The 18255-nt window shown below is 39.7% G+C and overlaps 1 long non-coding RNA gene across 1 annotated transcript; it reads right to left on the bottom strand.

Annotated features, from left to right (window-relative positions):
* Positions 1 to 5475: 5475 nt before the first annotated feature.
* LOC115296654 lies at positions 5476 to 17986 on the bottom strand. The gene is made up of 2 exons (XR_003910981.1): positions 17703 to 17986; positions 5476 to 6028 (listed from the first exon to the last, which is right to left on the bottom strand). It is a non-coding gene; the product is annotated as an uncharacterized LOC115296654 (long non-coding RNA).
* Positions 17987 to 18255: the final 269 nt, after the last annotated feature.

Raw genomic sequence — 18255 nt, 5'->3', positions numbered from 1 at the left:
GGACTCAGCAGCAAGCTAGCTGTGTTTCTTTACAAAGGACATGAAAACATCTGTGTCAGGGTGCTTTCACATTTGAAACTCCACCAGTTTCCAATGAAGGGCAAGATTCAGTTTCTGCCCTATACTCCAAATGACATGCAATCTACTTTCAGACACTTTGAAAATCAACTGAGCATTTGGGCATCTTACCCTTCAGTAAGATCTGAGGGATAATGCCTAGGACACAGGCATTCGTGAATCTTTTAGCTTTTTCTTCCCAGAATCTGATCCCAAGGGGAATTCTTCATTTAACTCCTCTTAGTCTGTCTCCACATTCGTCCCATGGATAGACTTCTAGTTTGTAGGTTAGGTGGGGCTGTTTAAAAAGGAGTTAATGGGAACCAGTGCTCTAGTTTCAACCATTTTCTTATTCAAAGTACCAATCTGTTGCTGCCTCTTGACATTCCACAGTGCTTTATATTCATGTCCAAGAAGGGCTCAAGCAACACCAAAGCTACATTTAGTACATCCAATTAAAACCTGGGGATGGGTAGACATTGTTATATTCTATTTGATCATGAAATAGGCAAATCTGAATTTATCCAAACTGAGTTTTATGAAATGAATCTGAAAGGGACATTTTTGAGGTGTGAAGGTCAAGATTAGCTTTGAAGATGCCCTCTAAGCTCCCAAATGTTGACAGTGTGTTATGAATTCTCTGGTAAGGATCCTGTCAATATCCTCCCTTTTCTTTCCACTGTTCCACAGCCTTTTATAAAACCCACTAAATAAAGTTGGCTATTATTCCTTTTTATTGTTTTTTAATCCCTGCCCCAGCTTATTTAATACCACACTTCTTTTCGGTAGTACAAATTTTCTCATTATTTAGAGCCATGAATAGTACTTGGTCTAGTAAATCAGATCCATCACCTGAATAATTTCTTGGCATGCAAAATCACAGTTACGTAAGAGGTCTGAAGTTGGAGAACTTCTCCTTACAGCTTCTATCATGGTCAGTTACTCATATTAAGTTAGGTATCTTTTTTTGATCCTCATAAGAACACCTGTATTCACATATTACTATGCTTCAGAAGGAAGGTTCTATTGGTCAAAAAAGGATGATGTGTATGGGATCATGCTCTCGGGGTAAGTCAGTCAAATTTCATCTTTACCCATGGTTTCTGGTTAATCGTCTAAACATTTTGATGGCACTGCCCACAAATGTTTGCAGACACTGTGCCATGTGGTCAATCTAAATAACCTCTTTCATTCAGCACTATTTAGAATTAGTGATGGGATCCCCTGACCATTTATTCTGAGGATCTCTGTAGCAGGGATTCATCAAGGCTTTGAAAAAATTCTTCATAAAGTGTCCCAACTTTTTAACAGACTGCTCTGTAGATGTCCTGGACATTTGATCATGGATCTTGACTACTTGTATACTTTTTATGTTGATCAGTGGGCAAAGCCTGTTACTTGTGAATGAATATAATATCTGCCCAGGTGGCCACAGGACCATGAAAAGGTTTCCAGCAGTTGAAAAGGCTTCATTTCTTTCGGTTCTGATTTCTCAGTTGGAGATTTAGTTTTCATCAATGATGCCAAGAGCAGCTTGAGGTTCTCTGTCTATTCACTCAGCTAATTCCCCTAGGACTAAGTGTATTTTTTCCAAACAGGTAATGCTTGTACGCAGAATCTTAGCAAGAATGTTCAGAAAGCAATCTAGTCCTCAATTTCTCAAGCTTTCTTCCCTCTTTCTTTTCTTAATAAAAAACTTCTTATCATTTGTAAGTATGGAAGATAATCTTCCCACTGCTATCAGTTTGTGCCATAAAATGTTGAATTGTCAAAGCAGACTTACATAGACAAAAAAATCTCACCAATACCAAACTTTTCTAATATTTATAAAATTATACAAACAGGCTATGTGCTTCATATGGAGTGAATGAGTTACACACACATTGTTCTTTCCTTTTACCAGGTTATTGCCCTGTTCCCCCTCAGTGTACTGCCTCCTTAGGTAGCACTTCAGATCTAGACCTATGACGAAGTCTGTCTTTCCCAAACTCTTTGTGCCTGCAGTTGCCCTCTTACACTCCTCTCTGTGTCTGTTGTAATTCATGGGGATTGGCTACCTTCCTATTAAGTGGCACACAAAAATTCCCTAGTGGAGGCAATCCTTTTATTTAGCTACCATTGCTACAGACAGGTCCTTTGCATCTATTTCCCTTCTTCGTTAGTTCTTCAGTATTCCTAATTCCTGACTTTTTGACATTGTTTGCCAGTATTCATGATAGGGAATAGAAATCACTCAATGTTTTTAAGCAGAAAGGAATTTATTCAAAAGCAGAACTAAGGTGCTTACAAAATTGTGCTGGAGAAATTAGTGGTCAAGAAATGCCACTGCCACCCAGTGGTCAGGAAAGTGCTACACCCCCACCAACCTCATAGCTGCCACTCACCCACATTTATTTCCTTAGTGTGGGCAGAGAGGCTGCCCTAAATCTGCTGTATCCCGCTTATTGGTCTGAAGAATGGCTCCCACCTCTTCCATTTTTCAAACTCCAATGAGTGCACTTCAGTGGTAGAAACGAATCTCATCCAGAAAACTAGCTGCAAGTGTATCTGGGAAATGTAGTTTTTAGCTATATAGTGCCTGTGATTTGGGGGCAGGAACATAAAATAAGAAGTGCAATATTCCACTGAGTGCCAGATGACAATACCTAACACCAAAATGTTGCACTTTTGTGATGTCAGAAATTAATCTTACAACTTCAGTGTCTTGAGTCCATGCCTGACATAATTTATTCCTTCTGCCTTCCTTCAGCTTTTTTCTATCACGTCTTTACAGTTATTTACCCTAACTTAAGAAGTGGCAGCCAGCTATTTATAATTTGTTAAATTAATGATAATAGATTGATATTTTTACTGCTGGTGAAACATTTGCATTGTTACCGAAACCTAGTATCATTAACTTAACTTAAACAATAACTAACTCTATTGAGAATTCCAGATCTGTTGGTCAAACAACATGGGAAATATATTCATTAGTAGGATAGTGAAGTCTCTCATCTTAGGCCTCACCTAAGGGCACAAAACCTGCCCTCTTTGCCTCTGTCTCCAGAGATGACCCTAATGTATTATTGTATAAAATAAATCAATCTCTTATTTTATGATCAGCAAATTATGAGCAGTATTTTTCTATCCTGAAAATAATAATTCACAAAATAAAAGAAATTTACTCTTCTGATATTTCTGGAAGACTAGAAAGGATTATTGTTGGTAATAATGATAATAAAACTATCCATTTAAAAAGTGGCAAAAAAGTATAAAAATACTTTGGAGTAAAACTTCAAAAACCCTTTGTGTTGGCCCCTTCCATGTTTTAGTCAGTAGGCACAAGCTCAGAATTGCATCCCTTCAAAACCCCAAGCTGATAATTGAGCAAATGGTTTAGAGTTCCATTTTTGGAACTTGCTATTTATATGCTAAGATTGAACTCTAACATGGATTAAAACTTCTTTGAAAAACCTCCCCAACATTGTATATCTCATGATAATTATGTTCTTGATTTTCTTATTGTTTGTTCTCTTGCCCATCCTTTTATCTTCCTTCCACTGACTCTCTTTACTTGTCTCACTGCACTGTAAAGATGTAAGATACTCGTTATTTTTTCCTCAGCTGGTATTTTATTGTTTAGAGGAAATTTTTCATTGCTCAAATAGTCTGTTTTTTTCCAGTAAATTAAACAATGCTACAAAGCTGATATTTTTGATAAGTGTAGAGCTTTTACTGCAACTGTACAGAACGCCATGGAAGGAACATTATTCAGAGCAGAATAGTCAAGATATTGTGACAGGACAAAAGAAGAGACCACAGAAAGAATATAATGTTTCTTTTGCCTCCAGGGACTGAAAATTTGGTGTTACTAATGGTGCTGATTTTTCACTGAGATATACAATTGACTACTTCTTAATGAATTCTTCTTGCTAATTAATATCAGGCAGTGCAAACCAGAGGATGTAAAGTAAAAAAGTTTTAATCAACCATCAAAACCAAATAAAAAAGCCCTAGATTTGTACAGAAAGTGTCAGGAAGAAGAGCACTTGTTTTCTTTACTAAATATCCAAAAGAGGAGTAATATCTAGATGCAAATTTAGACTACATGCAGCCATTATGAACTAATTGAAAACCATGTTACTTACTAAACTGCAAGTAATATATTAAAATGACACAGATAATGCCTCTTTTAGAATTTTCCCTAAAAAAAGCAAATGTCATCATTTCAATAGTAATATGGTTAAATGTTCAGAGACATTTTAATGTTTTGTTAAGTGGTAAGGGCTAAGTTATTTGTGTAAGACATGAAACACCATGGCAGTTTTATAGCCTGAGTATAAAAGAGGAACACGAGAGCATAGGGCTCAACTCCAAACGTCTTCAAGGCAACCCATCTTATTCATACCCATGCCCAGGGCCATGCACTGGCCCTCAATTATTGTGTATTCAGTGAAAAACAGATGCTACAATGGCAAAATTAAATAAGATGATAGTTATAAATATATTATAATTTATCATTGCAAAAGATTTGGATAAAGACTTAGTATTTATCTAGACCTATTTTGTGCCAGGAACTGCATTAATGTTTTACGTGCATTATCTTGCTGACTTCTTTCAACAATCTGAGTATGCATTGGGAAGAGGGAAGATATAGTTCATAACTAAGTGACTTTATGGCATTAAGATTTAAATTAAAAAGATAAAGTTAGAAACATGTCACAGAATTAATACTTATTGTGACAACAGAAATTGTTGTCTCATCCAGCAGGAAGCAATGGATTCTGACGGAGGAGTTGCTGTGTGGAGGTGTTGCGAGGTCAAGTATTCACTGTGAGTGTGACTGAGGTGGCTACAGTGGCTGCTGTGAGGACACTTGGGACCCGTTGTTGCCAGGCGCCAGCAGGCAAGAAAAGGAGTCATGATGCTGATCTCAGGAGGAGTTTACAAGTGGAGTCAGTGAAGAGTAAGTGTGGAACCTAGGTGATCCATTTGGATACCTCTTGGTGCTCAGTTGACCCACTGGACACATGCGGCAACACTAACCTGGGGGATAACTGTCAAGAGCTCACTCCCCTCAGAAATGAAGATTTGACTCATACCACCATGGAACACCAGAACCTGCCAAGGTAATAGCCAAGGGATGAGGGGAATTTGAAACAAATAGTGAAGGAAGGAAAGGATGGGGAACAATGGTGGTCCCCAGATCACCTGCCGAGACTGGGGCTATCCATAGTTCTTCCTATAAACCTCCCATTCAGAATTCAAGTTATTATAATGATTCAAAATTTCCCTCAGGAAGAGAGGTCCATGGGAACCATGGAGGAGTTTTCTCTTGTCTTGTGTGGAGTGGAGCCAAAGTGGTCTGTAGTGGCCATAAGAATGCTCCTTTCAGGACTGGGAAGGCACAGAGCGGAGCTCAATGAGATCTCCGTCTGCTGTACTCTAACTTCCTTGGCTACATTTTAATGAAAGTCACACTTCCCACAGGCTGCCCTTGCCAATGACTATGGCAGGGATTCAAAGGCAGGCTTGTTCCGGGGAGAAGCAGGATGTCTCTGGCAGCAACTTTGGCTGAACCTTCCTTTGACCTTCAGTCGGTGACATTTCCACCCAACCTTGCTTTCTTCCTTCCTCCGTCCTTCATTCAGGGTCAGGTTTGAATCGTGATCTATTGCTCCCTTGGATTCCATGCCAATTTCCCTCCCAGGTTGCTTCTCACAGGACCTGGACACACATACTCACTGAGTGAAACCCGCCCACTTTTTTACCAAGTGGCCTTTTGCTTAAGTTGGATAATGAGCTGACGGCACAACAGTCTTATCTTATAAGGCTGACAAGCCTCATATCTCCCAGAAATTAATCAAATTTTCAGGCCTTTTGAAGAGACCTTTCTAGTTTTTGCTGTTCCTGCAGATAATTATCTTAAATTTTTGCTCATTTCTTTGTTCAGTTCAGTGTGATATTGGAAGGCAGAAGTAGGTAACAGCATCTGGGAAGGAAAAAAGAAGTAATAGCATGTTGGAATTGAATATGCCTCCTTTAAATCTTTAACATTAGTCTTAGAAGTAAGTTAAACCTTGCTCAGTTTTAACAGTCTCTCTTCCTGTCTTACCACAGCTATATTTCACACATATTTCTCTTGTCTTTTATTTCTATTACCAAATATATTTATTAATCTTGGCACTGCCCCTCCCTCATTCCAGATTTTTTCCTTCTTTTGAAAGCCTTCTCTTTCTGTTTGCTCTTTATGTCAGTCATTCATTTAACCACATTTACTGAAATCAACTCTATACCAGGCAAGGAATAGGGATGAAGAAATGAATGTAATGTGGATTTATCCTCAGGAAACTAACATTGTACTAAATCTCAAACATCCTGGGGCTTTTTCATAGCTAGGAGGTACTGAAGGAAAATGATTCTGCCCATTTTACAGCATGGCTTCTATTTCTGCCTTTGTTTTTCTGTGGTGGGAGGTACCCAAGCCATGTGATATCAGAGAAAGACCTGCAACCACATGCAAAGTATAGAAATCTAACAATTTTTGTATTATCGGATGAAAAACGATTGACAATTTGTGTAAATGCCACCCAGAGGTTGTTATAGTATGCATATTTTCCCAGCTGGAACTTTTTCTTTTTTCCTCCTTCTCCTCCTTCTTTTTTTTCTTTGGTAATCATAGAAAACTGCTTATTGTGAGCACTTGTTAACCAATTGAACTGATTTCTTTTAAGGATAGAGTGTGATTTTGAGTTTTATCCAATTGGAATTTATCACAAAGCATGACTGCCTGTCTTAATGCATTATATACAGTCAGAAATATATATGTTAATTAGGTTAATTCTGTTCAAGTAGGTTTACAAAATACTAGATTTAGAAGACCTGGCATTCAAAACTGACCAAAAACATGCTCTCAGGGGCAAGATCTAAGGGAATGAGAAAGAGAGAGAGAGAGAGAGAGAGAGAGAGAGAGAGAGAGAGAGAGAGAGGAAAGGACAACAGTACCATCGATCTATGAATGTTCCTGTGATCTTTGGTCTTTGTTTCGGGGTTGATTTTATTGGCTTCAAACCCAGATTTCATCTTGGAATCTGATTTCACATTTATCTTATAGATACAATAACTTTTCTTTGTCCATCTATATCTGACCTCAAACTATGTGTTATGTTCTTTTGAGTTGTATCTTATAGTTCTCCTTAGCTCCCAATCTTGACCTGACTATTCCATCCCCCCCAATTTTATTATTAAAAATTTAAATTTGCAATAACATTCTGCTATTGATATTCTACAGATATTATTTTACTATACTGGATTTACTGCATATATATCCCTATAACAATGAATAATTCATCTTATTTTTGGATGCATTTCAAGTCAACTGAAGATGTGACACTTCAGTAGGGGTATCCTTACCTAGAGTTTAATAATTCTTTATTGTTCTGTTTAATTCTTTAGAAGTAAATTTTACGTACAGCAAATTGCTCAGATTATAATTGTTCCATTCCAGGAAAATTTCTACACATGCTGTGACCTATGTAACTCTAAACCCTCATGGACATATTTCTTTGTTATACTTCAAGTAGCTGAAGCTCATAGCTCACAGCCACATTGACATATTACTGAATTTAGCTGGGGCAAGACAAACCTTATTGGGAGATAAACTTGGTTTAAAGTCAGGGTCACTTTATGACATCTTGATGGTTTAAGCCTAAGTATATATTACTATGTAATATTGTTACTTACCCTTCAGCATGTAAGTCAACCCCTCTAGACTCTGAGTTCAACACTGCCAGAAAAAATATCTCATTCATCTTTAATCCCTAACACTTAGGAACTGATAAATAAATATTTTGCACTTTAAAGAATCAACAAAAGTTGGTATTAGTCTAAACAAGAAATCTTCCCCCAAGTGATAATGTATGCAAGTATCTTTTGCTTTCTAAGTAGATTTAGTTCCTCAGATCAGAGAGCAAGAATTTGGGGCACGATGTGTATTTATATTTGTATTTATATAAATTCTAAAAATATGTATTTTCCTTAATTCCTGAATACATAGTCTCTCGGTTCAAACACCTCATTTGAGGGAGGAGGCTATTTTGGCCACTAATACAGAGCAGAGGGTCAAAGTCTCATCCTGGTAAGGGTATTAGCAAAATACTGATGTAAAGTGGTTTGTCCCTGAATAACTACATAGGAGAATCTTGAATGACTCGTATTCTCCCACTGAAGGAACAGCAGGACTGTTGTTGGATAAAGATGCAATTCCATATTATTGTGGACTACAGTTTATCTATGAGAGAGGATCAAATAATGATAGAAAGGTTCTTCTTGGCAGGCCCTCAGCAGAGGTATCGCTAGGGGTAATGCCCTCTGAGAGGCATTTCTGGGATTCATTAATCGCAGAGAGCACATAAACTAACATACTCTATTTCATGTTTTCAAATTTACCAATGTTGCGATTACTCAGTTCCGAAAGTGATCTGCCTCTTCAACTATATCATATTCTCACAGTAGTGCAGTCTTGCACCTGCATTGTAACATTGTGCCATGTCCTCAGATGACCTATCACTGGCTACACTACTGGCAGTAACCTCCTTAAGCCTCACACAAGGGCTTAAAAAGGTAAAACAAGGTCACGGCAAGAGAATGAAACAAAAGTGAAAGCAGATCTGGGCACTATATAAATTCACAGTAAGAACCAACCAGAATTTTCCAAGAAAGTGACAAATCAGGCTGGCAAGTCTTAGGTTGTCCTAGTCTAATTTAGGCCAAGTTAACAAAATTGGTAAGGTTGGGGGCCTGGGTTATCAGTAAGCTTATGGAAGCAGATTCCCACAAAGCCTTTTCGCAGCCTAATCTGGTATCCTAAATTCTGTTTAACCATCTATTGCTAATTATCTGTTATGGATCTTTCTACCTGCTATGATACCTGATACTCACATGATCACTAATCCATCATTTACCTGTCTGGTCCCCTGGCATCTTGCAGATTTTGGCTTCTAAGAGCAGCATGTCCTATGCTGTTCCAAGTAACTTCTCTCTATGATGATCCTTCAGTCTTGGTATTTTAATAGTTATCAGCTAAGAGCATTTTTTTAGTGCTATCAACTAGCTAGGATTGAAATGAACCATAATAGATTCCTTTATCCATCCATCCATTCATTCAAATATTTATTGAGCATTTATCATATGTCATGCTTTGAACTCATTAGGTGCATAGACGTAAAGGAGGCGGGGAATCCATCTCCTTCACCTAGATAGAAATGGGAAGTGGTAAAGCCTACAGATGATACTGAGAAACTGTATTTAAGTATGAGAAGTTTGCTACACTGGTAGTTGTGGATAAGGCACAAAAGAGCATTCCAGGCAGATAAAGTGGCAAATACAGAACAGCATAATGGATCAGAATAGCTCAAAACGACTGGTTCAATGCTAATGTGTAGCATTGGTGGGAGACAAGGTTGGGAAATTACAAACAATACCAAATATTGATATTGTAATTTGGTCTATGAATATTAGATAATTTAAACCTTTACAACTACTCTATTAGGTAACTACACTGTCTTTAACAATGCCCCAATTTTATAAATGTAAGAACATGGGCACAGAAAAGCTAAGGAAGTTGATCAGGTTGTTCAGCTAATAAATTGTAGAGCCAGGATTCAAATGCAGGCAGTCTGCATTTTTTCCCTTGATTTTATTTTCAGGCTCAGTTTTTTTTTTTCTTAGGTAAAATGTACATATTGTAAAATTCACACTTTCTGGGTAATAGTCTAGGAATTTTGACAAGTGCATTTGCCATTCATCCATATGGTGGCATATATCAGAAGTTCTTTCTTTTTTACTGTTGAATAGCTTCTATTACATGAGAGCCATAATCAGTCTATCTATTTATTGGTTGGTGCACATTTTTGTTGTGGTTTTACTTCTGGATGATTATGAATAAAACTATGTTAAAGTCTCTGCTGAGAGTTCCAACCTCTGGATCATCTCTGAGTTTGCTTCTTTTGATTACTGTATCTCATGACAATGCTACATTTTTTCCCTTGCTTCTTTGTGTGTGCTATAATTATTCATTACATGCTGGACATCATGTGCGAGGCAGTAGACACTCAAGTAAATAACATTTATTCTTGGAGGTAAGCACTCTCATCCTTTTGGGCCATTAGTGTGGGGTACTGAGTCAGTCTAGTCAGGAGTTGAGCCAAATTTGAATTTTGTTTTGGCTTTGATTATTATCAGTGTACCACAAGCTTCAATTTCCTCTGGAATTGCCTTGTGATTAGGGTGGGGACTGGAGTACAACACTCTCAGTGTTTGTGTTCCAGCCTCAGTTTCAGCTATCCCTAAAAGCCTGTCCCAAGAAGGGAGCATTTTTTCCTCTCTTTTTCTACACACTTCCCCTACTTTAGGGGAAGACTGTAGCTTGTTACTTGGCACTTTTTAGGCTTTTTGTAGAGAGATTCTCCATTGTTCAGGTCCAGCCTCAATCTTAAGGAGATCCTGTGTGCTTGGACCTCAGAGGAAGGAGTTTCTTAGGATTTATATCCCTTTTCCCTATGAGAGCCCACTATCTTGTAGCTGCAGCAGAATTTACATGGGGGGTATATTATGCCCCTATCCTAGTGGTATTAGGGTAGGATGATGGGTCTAGGACTCTTCTGCTGCTGGTCTCTCTAGGGTAAAGGGATTTTCCTTCTATCTTTCCCGCAGCATCAATATACCTTCCCCCGAAGATGACAGGGTTCGCTGGCCCTCCCCCAGTGGCTGTAGGCTTTTGCTCCATATATGAGAAAGAGCAGGGAGCGGGTGTAGGATTACATATTTTTCCCTCAGTCGTGGTCAATTTTGTCCTCCATGTCTGCCTTCTGTGATGGGCTCTCTCTGGTCTCCCATATTATCCCCCAATCTTTCTTAAGCAAGAAGTGAAGGTCTATGGAAAAGAGACCATGAGTGTGTGCATATTCTGCTTGAATCTAGGGTTCCTAGAGATTCTGTATTGTCACACTAGACCATACTTGAGTAATTCATTGATTTTTTTTTTTTTTACATAAAATTTCCCTATCTGCTTGTATGGTAGGTAATATATCTTCCTTTTACTGCTATTCCCAACATGAGAAGATTCTTGTGTTCCGTCTCTCCTTGGAGAGGCTTGCCTCTCCTTGGGAATTCAGACTGCTTCCTTGCTCTTTGATGGATTCATGAAGGCTATGACTTTGTAGTAAATTCAGCTTTTTTTTTTTTTTATTGTTGGGAGGGAGCAGTGCTTATTCAAATTTTCCCTAACCTAGACAGAAACCAGGCTGTGCTTTTAACCGTCACCTACCCAAAATGTCTGGTAATTAAAATAACTTAGGGCTTCCATGTATATATTCTAATAAAGAGGCTTAATTTAATCATGAAATACAGGCGATAGCAAAGAATTTTAAACAAGGGAATAACATGATCAGATTTGGGATTTAGAAAAATAACTGCAACAGCAGTGTTAATGGCACAGATTAGAAACAGGAAGATCAGTTAGGCTTGAAATATTCTAGAGGTGAAATGACAAGGCCATGAATAAGAAGAAATGGGCTTGAGAAAATGTCAAGAAGTTTTTCAGACTTGGAGTGCCTGGGTGGCTCAGCAGTTAAGTGTCTGACTATTTTGGCTCAGGTCACAATATCACAATATCACAATATCTCACAATGCAGGTTTGTGAGATCGAGCCCTGCATCATTGAACTCTGCTGACAGAACAGAGCCTGCTTGGGAATTCTTTATGCCCTCCTCTCTGCCCCTTCCTCCCCCTCAAAATAAATACATAAATTAAAAAAAAAGAGAAAAATCTCAAACTCTGTGGGCAATTAGTTGAAATAAAGGGAGGATAATTCTAGTGTAGCTACACAACCTAATTAACCAGTATATTTATTGAGTGCCTATCTCATTACCAAACATATCCTAGTTTGAAAAGAAAAATAAATTATATGGCCAGCTTCAACTTTGGGTGATTGTAAGGGTTTCCAATGTGGGCAATTGGGTTAGAGTCAATAATATGATTGAAATATGTTTCAAATGGAGTCAATATTGGAGGAAAGAGGATATGATTAAAGAAACATTACTAAATTTCATCAGGTGCTGATGCTCGGCAGAGAGCTCATTGTATGGGTCTGGAGAGCAGAAGAGAGGCCTATGGTGGAAATAGAAATCTGATGATTATAGTGAGATTGCCCACAGAATAGAAAGTTGGAAGAATGAGGAAAGGGTCTGATAGAAAAAAAAAAGTGAGTTTAGTGTAGAGAATTTCTATGAAAGGCAAGAAAGAAGGTTTTAAGTATAGAGTGGTCAATGATGTCCAATAGTTGTTGAATGAAGTGAAAGGTTAACTTAAAATTAACCAATGGATTTTCTAAACCAGACAACAGAGGAATTGAAAACAAAGCCCCAGAGGGTGTATTTTTTTAAATTTTTTAAATGTTTTTATTTATTTTTGAGAGAGAGAGAAAGAGAGAAAGAGAGAGAGAGAGAGAGAGAGAGAGAGGGAGAGAGAGAGAGAGACAGCGTGAGCAGGGGAGGGGATTGTGAAAACCAGAAAAATAGGAGGCTTTAATGTGGGACCAAATGTGTCTGTGTGTCTGTTCCATTGCATTAAAGAATACATTTTTAAATTAAATTTAATTTAAATGTTTATTTACTTTGAGAGAATGAGTGAGCAACCATGAACTTGCTTTTTTTTGACGATTAAAAAGTGCATTTATAATTAATTTGTGAGACATGTCAGACAAACCGTAAGTAAGTAGTTCACTGAGTTAGTGGTTTAGTTTGAAGTCTCATGTTGCAGTTAAGTCCTTATTTAGAAAGAAAGCCCTTTATACCTATTTACAATATGCACAGTTATTTGCAAAAAAGTTAGATTTACAACCATTTCCAAAAAGTCTTTTTTGCTGTTGTTGGTGGTGGTGCTCCAAATAAGGATGAGTAGATCTATAAAAATGAGACGCAAGAATAGACAGTTAATAAATGACGATTTTCTCTTGGAGGCAGCGACTGCTGACAGGGAGAATCGGATACTGGAATTGTCGCTCCGAGGAACCACCTTCTGTCCTTGTGCTGTCCACCAGAACCGAGTCTGCACCATCACTGCACTCTACACCCACCTGTTCCCTGAGCCCCTTGAATTCAGCGCTTCAAACACGTGGCACGAAGAGAGGCAAAACCGAGACCGTTGCGCTGCCTTCCTAGTTGTGAGCCGTGCCGCAAGCCGGAAGGGGGTCTGCAGACCCTGGTCTGCCATCAGCTCGTCAAATCTTCTTCCACAATTCCGAGGCCTATCCTCTGAACCCCCCTCACGCTGCGAATTGTAGTAACGATTCTGAAACACGCACACGCGGGATGAGATTTTCAAGCGTTTGGTTTCTGACTGGAACTGACTGCACTTCTGGCAGAAGAGCCGGCAGCAGTTCCTGCAACGGCGCCGTCTTTCCGTGAGACAGAGCCCAGGGGTCAGCAGTGGGACGGCCTGGCTGATCACTAGCTGAACACCCGGCCTCGACTGTCGCCAACGAGGATCCTGCTGTGATCCTTAGAGACGCCCGGGGGGTGGGGGGGATCTCTGCTGGATGTGTGTTGTCCCACCGATCAAAGGTCGTGTGCATAGTTAGCTCACTTTTGAACACCAGCCGCCGGTCCCACCGGTGCCCAGGCTTCAGTCTGCTGTAATTCTGCACTTCAGTGGGATTGGAGTGGGAGTGGTTAAGGGGACCCTGCAGATGGGCTCTGGCCCGCCCCTCTGACTAGTTCACAAATATGAAGCAGTCCTTAACCAGACTGAGCTGGGCAGACCAGCGCCTGGAGTCATCCGATCCTCTATCTGTGCGCCAGACGGCCCGTTGCTCCGCAGAAGCTGCCCTGCCGGTGGCTGGTGCTGCTGGGCTGGCCGGGCCTGTCCTTGGGATCCTGGCTGGCACCCTGCTCATCTGCTTCTGAATCGCTGCTGTCCTCGTCTTGGGCTTCCTGCCGTATTTGTGCTTCTAGACAGTCTTCCTGCATTACTAGGACTTCAACAGGCTCAGAAGCTGGTGTTTCAAGAACTTGCAAAAATTCCATCCTCCAAAACCGCACCACGCCATCCGAGTGAGTGTCCCGTTACTATGACGTTCGGTGCATCCTACTCGTTCATCTCCGACACGCAGCATGCTGGCTCCTGCCTGTGAACGTGTTCACAGTCACAACAGGGTTCCCCTTGATGCTCCAGACATGGATATACGTGCGAGTGCAGGACACGAAGTCCCCTGTTAATTCACTGATACCAAGAGCAGAAACTGGAGCTTGATGGCCTTGGAGCTGGGTCAGAAAGAAAGAAAGAGAGTCCCAAGCAGGTTCTGTGATAACAGCACAGAGCCTGATGCTGAGGCTCTAATTCACTGAACCATAAGATCATGACCTGAGCCATGAGATCATGACCTGAGCCAAAATCAAGAGTCTGGCACTTAACCAACGGAGTCACCCAGGCACCCCAAATGTGATTGCATCTAGAATTAAAAATTCTATTCTAGGAGAGTCATCTCAAATTGACCTGTTCAGAAGAGTTGATTTTTCAGTATTAAAGAGTCAGTATTTGTCTTCCGTCCTTTCTTACAAGTGAATTTAAAATTAGTCATCTTGTGTTCCTGCATAAGGCAAAAAATAGTTCAATTTATCTGAATTTATGGCTCTTCCTAATTGCATTTTTCTCAAGAATAAGTTTTTCTTTTCTTTAAGTTTGTAATTGCAGATTTTAAGCAATACTTATTATTCCTCCATCTTTTATATTTAATAACTTTAATCAATTTAGACGTATTTCTATTGTTGAAACAGGTATTTGTGAAACATCCTTTTTGCATGTCCTTCCGAAACAATAGTCTGTAATCCCCCATTTTTTCTGGCAATGCAAACCTTTCTATTCATTTTTTTTCTTTTGTTTTGTGTCTGAATATGTTTAATGCAAACCCTCTATGACCTGTCTAAAGGCCCCTCAGGCTTAACACCGCCAGCAGTGAGTTTCCTTACCCTTAATTGTGCTCCTGACTTAGATTTAGTTTGTCCCCATCTTCCCTGAGCTCCAGGTTTATTATATCCTGGTTTACAATTTCAAAGTATTTGTTTATGTGCCGCTTTCCCCTCACTCTTTGCATAAGAATTCATAACAAGATCTCTTGTTATGCTATGCCTTTTGCTCTTTGTCTCTCTGGGATTTAACCTGGAGAGAGGAATGAGCTCCAATTCCCGTTATCTTTGGCGTGGGAAGCATTGACGTCTCTTTTACCTCGTCTGTTCACAATCCATCTATAATACTTTACCTTCAATTCCATTTAAAATCTCTTTTATTTTTTAGCAGATGTTGAAGAGGTGCTGTTCATTTTCATTGATTTCTCTCTCTTTGCCCTGACAGTGCTCCTTTCTATTTTCCCCTCCAACAGTTGCACAGAATTGTCTTTTTCTTCCTCCTTTTTTTTTTTTTAAAGTCTTTTCCTCCCACCATTGTTTTCAGGTCTCAGAGGCATATCTTTCCCTGTCAGTACCTTTGTATACGTTTCCACTGAATCTAATCTGGGGGTCCTCAACTCTCCCTGCACTTTGCACTTTAGAATTACATGAGAACTTAAAAGAACATACCAATTTCTGGTACCAAAACCGGCCAAATAAACCTGAATTTCTGGGAGTGAATTTAAAATCTTCTCAAGTGATTTTTAATGTACAACTGTTATACCCAAGTTTCCAATATTGTCCCCCAAAACCAGAGATGCCAGGGAGACAGAGTCATGCCTGCAAAAGCAAAGGGCTTTATCATGAGTTTAGGCTAGCCAAGCTAAGCTCGGGCTCACAGACTTTACTGGCACAGTGGATTCATGCTGAGAGCCCTGAATACTGCAGGGTAGGGGCTTTTTTAGGAAGGGGGCACTACAGGAAATGGCAACACAGGCACAGCAATCCAATCCCTACCCCCTACCAATACTGGCAGTAACTTTAACCATACATCGATACTTTTAGTGGGAGCCAATCACAACATTTAGAGTATTGACCAATCACAGAGTGAGCCCAGGACCCTCCCATAGGGCGTGACTAGTCTTAAGCAATAGATCATTATTTTATAGCCTCCATCTTTAGGCGGGCCCTTAGAAATGTTAAAGGTGTTAGCTGGCCTTTCCTGATTGGGTGTTACAAGGGTTGTCTCTCATTTCTTGGGCAATGTGTGCTCTTCTATTGTCTAATGATTCTGGGAAGCCAACACCTAGGCCTTCAAGGTCAGAGGGGAAGCTTGAATCAGACCTGCGTCCTTACACAACCAAGAATGAGAACCAATGATCTACTTATTTTTAGCCAGTTTGTATTCTCCTACCTTCCCATTTCAAGTAAGGGAATCCATTGAGGATATCTTTGCAGTGTTTTTTTTTTTTTTTCCTGGTGGTAAAATCATAGACCACTTGCAAATAGTGCTGATAATCTCCCCCCAAACTGATATGACACTTATGAATTACATCATATTCCCTGTCACTTGGTAAGAGCTACATAAGGCAAGGAGAGCCGAGGAGAAAACTGGAGAAAAAGATAAATAAGTGGCAGAAGGAGTAGATGGAGAGACACAGAGAGAGAAACTAAGAAGAGAGGATGAAAGAGATCAAATCAGGCAGGATTGCTTGTTACAAATGCAGATTGATCAGAGACTCTAGGGTGGAGGAGGCTAAGAGTCTTTGCTTGAATCATTTTCAGGATGATCCAGAGCCTCTTAAAGTTTGAGAACAGTAATACTGGTCAACAAAAGAATTGACAAATCTCACCAGAAGTTATCACTCTTTTATAATTTTTTAAATTTTAAAAGAATTTTTAACACTTATTCATTTTTGAGAGACAGAGACAGAGCGCGAGAGGGGGAAGGGCAGAGAGAGAGAAGGAGACCTGGAATCCAAAGCAGGCTCCAGGCTCTGAGCTGTCAGCACAGAGCCCCAGGGATAAAACCCATGAACTGTGAGATCAGGACGCGAGCCTGCAGGTGAATGGGTGTATTTGTGGTTGTGCATAGTACTATATTTTACACTATCCCCCAAATTTGTGAGATCATAGGATTACCTAGCCAACTTGCTCATTTTTTAAAAATACTTTTTAATGTTTATTTATTTTGGAGAGACAGAGTATAAGCAGGGGAGGGGCAGAGAGAGCAGGAGACACAGAATCTGAAGCAGGCTCCAGGGTCCAAACTGTCAGCACAGAGCCTGACTCTGAGCTCGAACTCACAGTGAGATTATGACCTGAGCCGAAGTCAGATGCTCAACCAACTGAGCAACCCAGGTGCTCCATGGCCAACTTATTTAAAACTCAGATTTCTGAACCCCTTAATGGGCTCAAAATGAAGATTTTGATTCAGTAGATCTGAAGTGGGCTCTGTGAATATGAGTGTGTGTTCCCACAAATTTCATAGGTGATTATTATGGTAAAGGAAATCTAGAAAACACTGATTTTAGACAATTTTGGAGGAACTGGGAAGATCTCTTAACATCAAATAGTTTTAAATCTATTTTCTAAGGCCAGAAATTCTTCTATAAAGAGTGACTCATTAAGTATAGATAAATGATATCAGATGAATTCTAAATGATTTAGTTTAAAGCAAATGATGGAGTAAGGACATATGGACAATACAATGATATCACTTACTTTCTTGGGACTTTTGCCACTGGGGAGTGGATTAGCTTGAGTAGACAGATTAATGTTCTGAGTGAGGTGAAGAACTGATTCTGTGCTCTGAATAATCAGATGAGGAAACGCTGGTACTCCATTTCCACTTCAGTGCCTGTGTGGAGAAATCCGGAAAGCTGACCCACTCCCATGTCTTTGAAAGGACACCTGTCTGAACCAAACTGACTCCATGACAGGCTTCAAGTTTCCCCTCTGACCTTGGATGCCTAAGTGTCATTCTTAGAATCATTAGATAATAAAAGGGCACAGAGTGCTCAACCAGGGACCACCCTAGTAACACCCAATCAGAAGCGACCAGACCAGTTAAAATGCTTAACGTTCCTGAGGGCAGGCCTAGAGATAGAAGCTATAGATAATCACTTATTGCTTAAGGCTAGTTACACCCTATGTGACAGTCCTGGGTCCACTCTGTAATTGGTTAATACTCTAAATGTTGTGATTGGGTCCTGCCAAAAGTAATGAACACTCTAAGCAATGTGTATGGTTAAAGTTACTGCAGTTACTGCCAATG

This window comes from Suricata suricatta, chromosome 7 (assembly GCF_006229205.1).
Source record: "Suricata suricatta isolate VVHF042 chromosome 7, meerkat_22Aug2017_6uvM2_HiC, whole genome shotgun sequence".
Lineage (NCBI taxonomy): Eukaryota > Metazoa > Chordata > Mammalia > Carnivora > Herpestidae > Suricata > Suricata suricatta.
Note: the sequence above shows the minus strand (reverse complement) of the source record. Positions and strands in the feature narration are given on the sequence as shown.